This window comes from Procambarus clarkii, chromosome 84 (genome assembly GCF_040958095.1).
Source record: "Procambarus clarkii isolate CNS0578487 chromosome 84, FALCON_Pclarkii_2.0, whole genome shotgun sequence".
In the NCBI taxonomy this organism is placed as follows: Eukaryota; Metazoa; Arthropoda; class Malacostraca; order Decapoda; family Cambaridae; genus Procambarus; species Procambarus clarkii.
In genome coordinates this window covers 5724068-5736138 of record NC_091233.1, presented here as the reverse complement: position 1 = coordinate 5736138, position 12071 = coordinate 5724068, and positions in this window count along the sequence as shown.

Genomic DNA, 12071 nt, shown 5'->3' with positions numbered 1-12071 from the left:
CCTACTATTCAAGGCCCGATTTGCCTAATAAGCCAAGTTTTCCTGAATTAATATATTTACTATAATTTTTTTCTTATGAAATGATAAAGCAACCCTTTTCTCTATGTATGAGGTCAATTTTTTTTTATTGGAGTTAAAATTAACGTAGATATATGACCGAACCTAACCAACCCTACCTATATTTATAGGTAAGGTTAGGTTAGGTAGCCAAAAAAAGCTAGGTTAGGTTAGGTTAGGTAGGTTAGGTAGACGAAAAAACATTAATTCATGAAAACTTGGCTTATTAGGCAAATCGGGCCTTGAATAGTAGGCTGAGAAGTGCGTTCTGGCTATTAGGTACGACATATATATATATATATATATATATATATATATATATATATATATATATATATATATATATATGCAATTGACGATCACAAAACACTGATCATTTTATGCGGAAAATCCACAGAGAAATATGAAATGAGGTGAACGTTTCGGCTTTGTTAAAGCCTTTGTCAACACCAGACTGACTAAGGAGAAGGGAGAAGGGGGGAAGATATATAGGCCGACACCGGACCACCCCATCCCAAGGGTTGGTCAGGTGTAATTAACCAAAAACAGGTATAGCTTAGCTTAGAATGGTCAAAGAGGATTAAGCGGTCAGAGAATAAGGATGAAAGATTAAAGAAAAGCCTCATGAACACACAATATATGAATATACAATTATAATGAGACATTGTAAGCCTCTCTATCAGAGTTGTTTCTTAAACTGTTGTGCAATATTATAACTTAAAAATGGATCAAGTTTGTACATTCCAGTACTAACATTAAGAAGATTTGGACACTGACTGATTAGAGCAGACTCAATCAAATTCCGTTCCACGAAATCCCCACAATTGGTAATGCTTTTTGCCCCATTCCAGTTAATATTGTGATCGCATAAACTCGTATGTAGATACAATGCATTAGACGTTTGGGCAGTTCTAATACTATAAGCATGTTGTGACAACCGCAATTGTAAGGACTTTCCTGTTTGTCCAAGGTACACAGAATCACAATCATTGCAGGGAATCGAATACACACAACCTGCTGTATCAGGGGAGTTTTTTATTAAATTGGATTTGATCGTACTATTAGTGAACACCAAATTTATATTAAGTTTCTTAAAAATCAGAGACAATTTTTCAAGTCCACTCGCATAAGGTACCACCAATGAGTTAATAATTTTTGGTTTCGCCTTAGGGACGTGATTATAAAACGTACGCTTGGCTTGTACAAACGAGAAATCCAAAAACCTCTTAGGATATTGTAAACTCTTCCCAATTTCATATATTTTAGCAATCTCTTCATCAAAAAACTCAGGGCTGCAAACCCTCAAAGCTCGTAGAAACATTCCTGAAAATACTGCCTGTTTAACTTTACTATGATGATTCGAATAAAAATGAACATACGACCCCACGTTGGTAGGTTTCCTATACACATTAAATTTGAACTTTCTAGTGACTCTATGAATCATAATGTCCAAAAACGGAAGAGTACCATTCTCCTCAGTCTCACAAGTGAATTTTATTGAAGGTACCAAAGAATTGAGTTCATTAAGAAAAACTATCTGGTCTTTGTCACACGGCCATAAGCACAAAATATCATCAACATACCTATACCAAACCACATTAGCCGGGATAATCCTGGATAAGATTTTTGTTTCAAAGAATTCCATATACAAATTGCTTAAAACTGGGGACAGGGGATTGCCCATCGCCATACCAAATGTTTGTTTGAAAAATTTTCCATTAAAACTAAAATAATTGTCTTTTATACACAATTTAATAAGTTCCAATAATTTATTGGTCTGCAAGCTCAAATTATATTTAGGCAGTTCCTCACGTAGAAATTCTAACAGATCATCAACAGGAACTTTAGTGAATAAAGAGGTCACATCGAAACTTATAAGTTTAAAATCAAAATTTAAATTCAGTGTGGATAGCTTATTAACTAAGTCCACATTGTTTGTCAAGTGTGAGTTGGAAATAGTACCAACTATAGGGGACAAAACTTTGACTAACCACTTAGAGAGTTTATAAGCCGCCGAACCAATTGAACTAATAATCGGCCTTGCCGGATTATATGGCTTATGAGTTTTTATAAGACCATACATGTAAGGAAGAGAGGGGGATCGACTTGTTAGCCTAGATATCAACTCTTTATCGCCTTTACACACGGTTTTAAGAGTTTTGTTAAAATGTGCAATCACTTTTTCAGTAGGATCTCTGTTAACCAATAGATAAGTATCCCTGTCTTCCAAGAGTAACTCCATTTTTCGGACATAGTCATCTTTATTCATAATAACTACTGCATTTGACTTATCAGCCTTGGTAATATGTAATGAACTATCTTTTTTGAGATTTTTGAACGCATGAACAAATCGACTTGGACAATTAGGAACAGAATTGTTAAGTAAAACGCCATACATCATACCTTTGCACACATTAATATCTTCAACTGAGACATTGCTATACTTTTCAAGATTGCTGAAACCTTTGGCAATATCTACATAATTGACTGTTCCGTTAGATGTGGCAAAGCTCAGGCCATATCCTAATGCAGTAATCGTGTCATTATCAAGCTGTCTATCCGAGAGGTTTATAACAAAATCCCGGTTGGAGTGTTTATTCCAGTCACTTTGTTGAATAAGTTTCTTTAATTTGAAATCAAGTTTAGTACTCACCTTTCTGCAGGTAGACCTCAAAGTAGTATAACAGTAATCCATCATACAACGGTTCCACTCAGGCGGAATGGCTGAATGTGGCTGAGAGCACGGTCGACATATGCGTTAACAACACTCCTCTTGTACCTGTCAGGGCAGTCGCTGTTGGCATTTAGGCACATTCCTATGTTTGTTAACTTAGTGTATACTGCAGTGTGGAAACCTCCGCCCTTTTCCATGACTGTTACATCTAGAAAGGGCAGCTTCCCATCCTTTTCCGTCTCGTAAGTGAAACGCAGCACGGAACTCTGCTCAAATGCCTCCTTCAGCTCCTGCAGATGTCTGACATCAGGTACCTGTGTAAAAATGTCGTCAACATACCTGCAGTATATGGCCGGTTTCAAGTTCATGTCGACTAAGACTTTTTGCTCGATGGTACCCATGTAGAAGTTTGCAAACAGGACATCTAGGGGAGAACCCATGGTGACCCCATCTACTTGCTTATACATGTGCCCATCCGGGCTCAAGAAGGGTGCCTCTTTAGTACAAGCTTGGAGTAGTTTCCTCAGAATATTTTCTGGCATGTCAAGAGGAGTACAGGCTGGATCACGATACACTCTGTCGGCTATCATTCCGATTGTCTCGTCCACAGGTACGTTGGTAAACAGCGATTCTACGTCCAACGAGGCTCTTATCCCTGTGGCCCGTGTGCCCCGCAGTAAGTCAACAAATTCCTTTGGAGACTTCAGGCTGAAGGCGCAAGGAACATAAGGAGTCAGCAGGCCGTTGAGTCGCTTCGCCAGTCTGTCTTGTGTTAATGCCACATCACCCCTCCCACCTCACTCAAATGTAGATATAAAATCGGAGATACGTAAGTTCTAATCAGTTGTGTATTTGTGAAGTCTTTGAAAATGTAATAAGTTTTACGAAACGCGCCCGTGTCGCGTCAGACTAGAAATAAAAATGAATTTTGGAGAAGTGATTTTTGATTTACCTCCAACAGTGAAGCGTAATGTACGAAAGATTGAGAAAATTCGTGTTAGAATTATTAATCTTACTTTTTCGGTCATATTTAATAATATATGTCTACAGGAAAGACTGCTACCAAAATATACTAATATATATATATGTATATATATATATATATATGTCGTACCTAATAGCCAGAACGCACTTCTCAGCCTACTATTCAAGGCCCGATTTGCCTAATAAGCCAAGTTTTCATGAATTAATGTTTTTTCGTCTACCTAACCTACCTAACCTAACCTAACCTAGCTTTTTTGGCTACCTAACCTAACCTTACCTACAAATATAGGTTAGGTTAGGTTAGGTAGGGTTGGTTAGGTTCGGTCATATATCTACGTTAATTTTAACTCCAATAAAAAAAAATTGACCTCATACATAGAGAAAAGGGTTGCTTTATCATTTCATAAGAAAAAAATTATAGTAAATATATTAATTCAGGAAAACTTGGCTTATTAGGCAAATCGGGCCTTGAATAGTAGGCTGAGAAGTGAGTTCTGGCTACTAGGTACGACATATATATATATATATATATATATATATATATATATATATATATATATATATATATATATATATATATATATATATATATATATATATATATATATATATATATATATATATATATATATATATATATATATATATATATGTCGTACCTAGTAGCCAGAACGCACTTCTCAGCCTACTATGCAAGGCCCGATTTGCCTAATAAGCCAAGTTTTCATGAATTAATTGTTTTTCGACTACCTAACCTACCTAACCTAACCTAACCTAACTTTTTCGGCTACCTAACCTAACCTAACCTATAGAGATAGGTTCGGTTAGGTTAGGTAGGGTTGGTTAGGTTCGGTCATATATCTACGTTAATTTTAACTCCAATAAAAAAAAATTGACCTCATACATAATGAAATGAGTAGCTGTATCATTTCATAAGAAAAAAATTTGAGAAAATATATTAATTCAGGAAAATTGGGCTTATTCGGCAAATCGGGCCTTGCATAGTAGGCTGAGAAGTGCGTTCTGGCTACTAGGTACGACATATATATATATATATATATATATATATATATATATATATATATATATATATATATATATATATATATATATATGTCGTACCTAATAGCCAGAACGCACTTCTCAGCCTACTATGCAAGGCCCGATTTGCCTAATAAGCCAAGTTTTCATGAATTAATGTTTTTTAGACTACCTAACCTACCTAACCTAACCTAACCTACCTTTTTCGGCAACCTAACCCAACCTAACCTATGAAAATAGGTTAGGTTAGGTTAGGTAGGGTTGGTTAGGTTCGGTCATATATCTACGTTAATTTTAACGACAATAAAAAAAAATTGACCTCATACATAATGAAATGGGTAGCTTTATCATTTCATAAGAAAAAAATTAGAAAAAATATATTAATTCAGGAAAACTTGGCTTATTAGGCAAATCGGGCCTTGAATAGTAGGCCAAAAAGTGAGTTCTGGCTACTAGGTACGACATACATATATATATATATATATATATATATATATATATATATATATATATATATATATATATATATATATATATATATATATATATATATATATATGTAGGTAGTGTGGCAGCCGTAGCAGTCGGTCGTGCAGGGGGTTGGGTCCCACATTTGTGCCCATTCAACAAGGATACCAGTGCCTGAGGAAGTCAAGAATCGACTCATGTCTGCGTTAATACCTGCTGAAGACTCTTAGTGGGTCGAGGAAGCCTACCTCTCCAGCAGTGCAACAGAATCAACTGTAAAAGGTGTGTTGTCCTGGCGGGAGGCGTGCTAGGGAGGAGGGAGGGGAAAGACACAGCCCTGGCTGAGGGTTATCTCAGTGCCTCCATAAACAACAGCCTCCAGGCGGGGAGGAGGCCTCATGTGGAGGAGGGGGGGGGGAGTGAAGGGGAGGCTCACAAACCTGCTTGTATTCCAGCAGACTTATAAGTGAATGTGTGCGTCTTTTCAGATGAACGGTGAGTTTGTAGTGATAAACATAATGCACCTGTGAAACTTTGTGTTAATTGTGTGTGACCGGGACACCTTCTCCCCCCTCTCCCTTGCTTCCCACAGGCCTCGCCAGCCCACCCAGCTACCCTCTCCCGGCGGCTGACCCGACGACCATCGTCCACCCCACGACCACCGTCACCCCACGCAACCCTACGCCCACCGCCACCCCACGCCCACCGTCACCCCACGCAACCCTACGCCCACCGCCACCCCACGACCACCGTCACCCCACGCAACCCTACGCCCACCGCCACCCCACGCCCACCGTCAGTCCACGCCCACACACGTCACACGCCCTACGGCTCCCTCACCAGGAAAGAATGGAAGGACACATGTGGTGGGGTCAAGAGACTGGGTCACCAGTGTGCCAATAAGTGCTTGAAAAAGATAAGTTGAGTCCAGTCCTGTGGTGACTGGACAATTGTGAGTATTGTGTTGAGAGCACCACACCCAGTGAGCCAGGACACATTCACCAGTGTTTAGTGACAAAAGGAAATTATCCAAGTGTTACGTGCCACATCAACCCTCCCCCCACCCCCTGAGTGTAGTGCCTCCCCCCACCCCCTGAGTGTAGTGCCTCCCCCCCAGTGAGTGTAGTGTCTCCCGCTCGCCCACTCCACTTGTGTAGTGTCTCCCCCCCCCCCCTTCCGTGTGGTGCAGTGTCTTCCGCTGCCCCGCCCCCACCTCCCACGATCAGGTGGTCGCGCCTTCCCCTCCCCGTCCCCCCTCCCAGACCGGGCCAGCGCAGCCTCCCAACCCCCACCCACCACCTCCACGAGCCCACCCACCCCAGACATCTGTCCAGACATGACGCATAGTATAGGGGACAACCTCATCCCCCCCAGCCAGGAGGGAGAGACAAATACTCCAGTGCAAGGTGACATTCACTTTACCTAAGGGGATGGCAGAAGAAGCCGCTACCAGCCAGCTCACCCCTCCCGAAGCCAATCAAAGGAGAGGCACATGCAGTGGTTGTGGGAACAACGTCAGCATCAACTCTGTCTCCAGAGTCATACGCCAGCATGGTGACTGTCCTGGGTCAGGGAGGCCTCCCGTGGGAGGAGGCAGCACTCAGGAGCCTGTTGCACCAGTACAAATCGCAACAGATTACATTGCAACAGACGACCTGCTAGAGGCAATTAAAACAACGTCAACCAGGATACTCACCCACATCCTAAAGGCCTCTCGCCCATTTGCTGCAGGGAAATACATGGACCTCATCGCAAAAGTCAACAGAGGGTCAAATAACCTTGATGCACCTGATACCATCAAAGCCTGGCACAATCTGCTACTTTTTGGCAATGCATGATTAGGTGTACCAGACAGAGGAGGCAAGACACTGGCCTCATCCGTCAATAAAGCAATTAGGGATTTTCCTAGGGCTGACAACCTAGTCCGCCTCCCCAAACACACCAAACACCGCCGAGGCAGACCAAGTACGACAATCAGCGACAACAGAAAATTAGGTACCCAAGTCAGCAAGGAAATTGAAGAGGGCAATACAGTCGGGGCACTCAGGTTGATCACAAGTGAGGACAAAATTTTGCCCAGGGATGAAACCACAGCCCAAGCACTGAGAGAAAAACACCCCCTCAGGGCCGTAGGTGAACCTCCCCCACAGGTCAGGCTCGCCCCTAACCAGGAACCTCTCGTCCTCCGGGAGTCAGAGGTCTATAAAGCTATCGTTTCATTTCCCCCGGGCTCCTCAGGAGGCTACACAGGGGTAAGACCTCAACATGTGAAGGAAATGGTGAACCCTGTTCTTGGCCCAGCTGCAGAAGCGCTCCTGACAGAAATCAAAACGTTTGTCAACAACTGCCTCGCCGGGTTAATCCCTGATGAAATCAAACCATTCTTCTTTGGTGCATCCCTATGTGCCCTGAAAAAGAAGGGGGAGGGATCAGGCCCATTGCCGTTGGTAATACCCTTCGCCGCCTAGTTGCAAGGGCTGCTGTCAGAAGTATCCGAATGGAAGCAGCCACCATGCTGCAACCCAACCAGCTGGGGTTTGGAGTCCCCCAAGGCTGTGAAGCAGCGGCTCATGCTGCACGAGCCTACATTAGCTCTCTTACTGAAGACCAGGCAGTAGTAAAATTAGATTTTAAAAACGCTTTCAACACGGTCAAAAGGGAAGCAATCCTCACTGTAGTCCAGGAACATTGCCCAAGCATTCTCCCGTTTGTGTCAGCAGGCTACAGCAAAGACTCAACCCTCCTGTTTGGCAAACATGAAGTCACCTCAGCAGAGGGAATTCAACAGGGTGACCCACTTGCACCGTCCCTCTTTTGCATAGCGGTTCGAGAAATTACAACCAGACTGTCCAGCGAGCTCAACATCTGGTTCCTGGATGATGGCACTCTGGCAGGCACACAAGATTCCCTGCTAGAAGACCTACAGCTGGTGAAGACACGGGGGGAGTCCATGGGTCTCGTTCTTAACCCCTCCAAGTGCGAAATTATTGCATCCAGTGAAGTAATCATTAGAGCAGTGAAATCAGTTCTACCAGAAGCCTCAGTCGTTAAACCTACCGACAGCACACTACTCGGAGCACCTCTGGGCCACAATGCTATTGCTGCGGTCCTTGACGAAAAGTTTAGAGACCTAAAGAGGATGGAAGAGAGAATTGGGGATTTGGACTTCCACGATGCCCTCTACCTTCTCACAAAGTGCCTTACCTTGCCCAGGCTAACATACTTCTTAAGGTGTGCACCAACTTTTGGCAACCCACTTCTAAATCAATATGATGAGCTCCTCAGGTCAATATTCAGGAAGGCGCTCAACCTAGATTTAGATGACAGTCAGTGGGACCAAGCAACACTACCAGTGAGATTTGGAGGGATAGGCATACGAAAGGCAACTGAGGTAGCACTTCCAGCATTCTTATCCTCATGTACAGCAGCCAACGAATTGGTAGGGCAGATCCTACCAGAGCGTATGAGAGAGACAGCGGGAACTCATGATCAAACGTTCATCGAAGCAGCCAGACAATGGGACACCATTGCACACCCTCAACCCCGACCACAAGTCCCAAAAGACCACAAGCAGGCCCACTGGGATAGCCCCATAATGGAAAAGACTGTCACAGCAATGATTGACAACGCTGATGCTGAAAACAAAGCCCGCCTCCTAGCGGTAACTGCACCCCACGCCGGGGATTTCTTATTTGCTGTGCCCAATGCAGCCCTGGGAACTCGCCTCAGTCATGACGCTCTCCGCATTGCAGTTGCCCTTCGCCTTGCCGCCCCCATCCTCACCGAACATAGGTGCATCTGTGGAACTGCGATGGCAGACCAATATGGTCGTCATGGTCTGGTATGTCGTAAATCACAGGGTAAAATTGCAAGACATGAAGAAGTCAACGACATCATCAAGAGGAGCCTCGCCACAGCCCGTTGCCCGGCACAAAGAGAACCACACTTATCCAGACCTAACGACCCTCAGAAGCGCCCTGATGGGGTCACCTTGCTACCTTGGAAGGATGGTAAGCAAGTGGTATGGGACTACAAGTGCGCTGCCACACTGGCCAGTACCTACCTCCACTACAGCACACGTGAAAGCGGTGGTGCTGCTTCTTTCAGGGAATCGCAGAAAATTATTAAATATAGAGGTCTAGCACACTGCTACAGCTTTGTTCCGATCGGCTCGGAGACCCTCGGTTCGTGGGGAAAATGTGCATTGAAGTTCCTGAAGGAATTGGGGGACAAATTGATCAGCGCTACAAATGACCAGAGAGCAAAAAGTTTCTTGTTCCAGCGCCTCAGTGTTGCGATTCAGAGGGGAAATGCCTGTTGCGTCTTGGGCACTAGTCCAACTTCAGAGGAATTCGAAGAAGTGTTTGACTTGCAACAATGATCGAACCCGTCTGTGACATTCATCAATGTTTCCCATTGTTGTGTTTTTCAAGAGATCCATAACCTTTAAGCACCTTTTTGCATTATTATTTTTGTATCAACCCATGTATATCTTGTAACCATCAAATGCATAATAAAGCACAAAAAATAAAAAAGGAAGGGGGTGGTAGGAGAAAAGCACACAGAAACTGTATTGGAGGGGATCTAAACATTCCCTCTAATGCGTTATGCGTGGTTTCCTCCGAGGCTATGGGTCCCCCTTCTTCCAGCTAGAGGTGGTACTCCCTTCCATAAAAAAAAAAAATAATACATATATATATATATACATATATATATATATATATATATATATATATATATATATATATATATATATATATATATATATATATATATATATATATATATATATATATATTTATTTATTGTCGGGAATCTAACACATACACAGAAAATAACATAGTCTCCCTTAGTCTGTGATCGGGCCCCTGCGAAAGGGAGATGGAACTTTCACAGATGACAACAAAGAAATGAGCGAGTTACTGAGGAAGCAGTACGACTCTGTTTTCAGTGAGCCATTAAATGCACTAAAGATTGATAACCCAAATGAATTTTTCATGGATATGATACCAACATCAAATCACATATCAGAAGTCGCCCTATCCCCACTAGATTTTGAAGAAGCCATTAACAGTATGCCTATGCACTCTGCACCAGGCCCGGATTCTTGGAACTCCATATTCATCAAGAACTGTAAAAAACCACTATCGCAGGCCCTTCACATTCTGTGGAGACAAAGCCTAGATACTGGCGTTATCCCTGACATACTAAAAACAGCAGAGATAGCACCACTCCATAAAGGAGGAAATAAGGCAGAGGCAAAAAATTACAGACCGATAGCACTAACATCGCACATCATAAAAATTTTTGAGAGAGTGCTAAGAAGTAAGATCACAAAATACATGGAATCACAGCATCTCCATAACCCCGGACAACATGGTTTCAGAACAGGGCGCTCTTGCCTGTCGCAGTTGCTGGACCACTATGATATGGCATTAGATGCTATGGAAGACAAACAAAACGCTGATGTAATTTACACAGATTTCGCAAAAGCTTTTGATAAATGTGACCATGGTGTTATTGCACATAAAATGCGTTCAAAAGGAATTACCGGGAAAATAGGCAGATGGATCTACAATTTCCTGACTGACAGAACCCAATGTGTAATAGTCAACAAAATAAAATCCAGCCCATCAACCGTGAAGAGCTCAGTCCCCCAGGGTACTGTGCTTGCTCCAGTACTTTTTCTCATCCTCATATCGGACATAGACCAGAACACAACCTATAGCACTGTATCATCCTTTGCAGATGACACTAGGATTTTCATGAGAGTTGGCAACATAGAGGACACGGCAAACCTCCAATCAGATGTTGATCAGGTCTTTCTATGGGCTACAGAAAATAATATGGTATTCAACGAGGATAAGTTTCAGCTCATGCGCTACGGAAAAATTGAAAACATAAAAACAGGAACCACGTACAAAACGCAGGCAAATCATAACATAGAACGAAAAGGCAATGTAAAGGACCTGGGTGTACTCATGTCGGAAGACCTTACCTTTAAAGAACACAATAAAGTAGCCGTCACAACTGCAAGAAAAATGACAGGTTGGATAACAAGAACTTTTCACACTAGAGATGCTATACCGATGATGATACTTTTCAAAACGCTTGTGCTATCTAGAGTGGAGTACTGCTGCACAATGACAGCCCCTTTCAAAGCTGGAGAAATTGCTGACCTAGAGAGCGTGCAGAGATCCTTTACTGCTAGAATCCACTCAGTAAAACATCTAAATTACTGGGACCGACTAAAGAGCCTAAATCTGTACTCCCTTGAGCGCAGGCGGGAGAGATATATAATAATTTACACGTGGAAAATAATTGAGGGGCTGGTCCCAAACCTGCACACAGAAATAACACCACATGAGACCAGAAGACATGGCAGGATGTGCAGAATACCCCCGTTGAAAAGCAGAGGTGCAACAGGTACTCTGAGAGAGAACTCTATCAACATCAGAGGCCCGAGACTGTTCAACACGCTTCCACTACACATAAGGGGCATAACTGGCAAACCCCTCACAGTGTTCAAGAGAGAACTGGATAAGCACCTCCAAAGGATACCTGATCAACCAGGCTGTGACTCATACGTCAGGCTGCGAGCAGCCGCGTCTAACAGCCTGGTTGATCAGTCCAGCAACCAGGAGGCCTGGTCGACGACCGGGCCGCGGGGACACTAAGCCCCGGAAGCACCTCAAGGTAGGTGATCCCTTCAGGATAGAAAATGGGAGACTCCGTGACGTCATCGATGTCACCGTATATTTACAATATTAAACATTGTTAATAGAATAGTTTTGTATCTAGATTTAACAAAAAAGTAATCAACAAGAGTGAATATAATTATTAACAT